Below are 2,220 nucleotides of genomic sequence, written 5' to 3' on the forward strand. Positions count from 1 at the left end.
TGTTGTCAGCCAACAGTGTGAGCCTTTGGACAGGAGGCACGAGTACATGTGTGTGAATGTGTGCATGTGTGTATAAATTTTTCTAAAAACTTTGGGGGCCCACATCTCCAGAATCTCTGTGCCATCCTGATCTCACCTTACTGACCACAGCACATTTTCTTTCCATGTTCAGTGTTTATGGATTTTTAACTCCTACATGACCATCAGAACCAACTTGGGAAGTTAGGCTGAGTTACAATGGCTCACCAAAGGTCATTCAGTAAACTGACTGGTTGGGCGAAGAACTGGATTTGTGTTTCACTGATTCTAGACCAATTACTTTACTTAGGTGATCCCTTGTTGTCCAAGTAGGATGGTCCTCCAGGGTCAATGTGTGGTGGGTCCGTAGGTGACTGTGGAATCCTATTCTTGACCTGCATCTTCTCCCGCAGTGAGGGCATTGATTTCCAGGTGGAAGGCGGTCCCAGTCGAGGTTGGCTTGACACGCCTTCCTCTTGGCACTTTTCTCTCTTTCACCCTCAATTTGTGCCTCTTCAAATTCTACAGAACTGCTGGTCACAGCTAACCTCCAGCTGTAGCGCTCAAGGGCCAACTTTATTCTAGACCAATACCCAAAAGCTCATTATCCCAGGCTGATCTCCTGCAGATCCTTTGTCATAATTGTTGACTCAACTGCTACTTACTTTATTGTGCATCAGCTGCATGGAGAAAAAGTGGTCCAGTCTGCTGGCTAATGATGATTCTTAATTTTGGTGGGATCGGGCCAGGAAAGGTTAGTAGGGCTGTGCAAAAAAGTTGTTTGTGTCTCATTGATCATATTATTTCATAAGATTTGTACATATAAGGTGATATTAAGAAACACAAAGGGTGCCCACACCAAAATTTTAAGAATCCAAACACTCACCTATGACTTTTTGTTACAGTTAAGTAAACCTTTGAAGTCTCCCAAAGTCAGTTTCATTTTCAGCACAAGCAAGCAGCAAACACTTAGATTTAAATTAAAGTTTCTGTCTACATTGGGAGGGCAAGTGACCTGGGAGGGAGACTGTGAATTCTGTGAAATGTACTTTGGGAAGGCGAGGACCCCTGTGACAGAGAACTCAAAAGGCCCTGCCCTAAACTACAGTTCCCAGAATTCTGCTCACATCAGAAAGCCCCAATCAGATAGGAGAGAGTTATTGTCCATCCGTAGCAGCAGCCAGAGTTCCAATAAATTATTGAATTTGCGAAGAGGACTGTGTTGCACTCCAGACCAAGAAGAGTCCTCTGACTTTAAACACCACACAGTTGAGTAGAAATGCAATCCATTTATTGAAGATAATTAAAAAGCAGTAAAAGTAAAAGGCACTTTAAAGGTATAGGTAAATCCAATTAGGTAGGAAGATAAGCCGGAACAAAATAGTCTTAGGAATTAGTCCATCAAAGTCCATGAAAAACAAAAGCAGAAACTTCTATAGTAAAACCCAAAACACTGGAAACATGAATCCAAAGCACTTAAGCACATAATCATAAAATCCAAGAATCAAAAGCATGAATCAAAAGCACTTAGAACATGAATCTTTCCAAAGCAAGGCTTCCATGGAACAGGGATGAGATCTTGATTTGATTCCAAACGCTGCTTCATCTGACTACAGATCCTGTACTTGTGACTTTTATCTCCTTGTTAAGCTATGTCGCAAGCAGCCAGAGATTGGTTTCGCTTTAGCCTTGAATTTCTTATCTTTCGTTCTCTGAGCCTGGCAGAACGTTGGAGCCACTGATCTGCTTGCCTGTTTTGACTAATCGCAACCTGTCTATCTATTTGCTCATTAATAGATATATCTGGTCATTCCACAGATATATAAACCCTTTTTCCTACTTCCAACAGACCTCACTACCTCTGAGGATGCTTGCCATAGATGCAGGCAAAACGTCAGGAGAGAATGCCTCTAGAACATGGCCGTATAGCCCAAGAAATCCTACAACAACCCAGTGATTCCGGCAATGAAAGCCTTCGACTTCAGAAATGATTTGCCACCCACTAATTTAGTAATGAGTATTAAAATATTTTTTTTCATTGATCGCGCAGGCCTATATACTTAGTGTTTACCCAAGTATCTCATATAGAATAGTGGCAACTAATGCTAATAATGATGATGATAAAGGTTATTGTGGTGATGATGATGAACAGCTAGGACTGCAACCACATAAACTCTTCCTTTCTAGATTATTCATCCAGTC

This window comes from Anolis sagrei, chromosome 8 (assembly GCF_037176765.1).
Source record: "Anolis sagrei isolate rAnoSag1 chromosome 8, rAnoSag1.mat, whole genome shotgun sequence".
Classification (NCBI taxonomy): Eukaryota; Metazoa; Chordata; class Lepidosauria; order Squamata; family Dactyloidae; genus Anolis; species Anolis sagrei.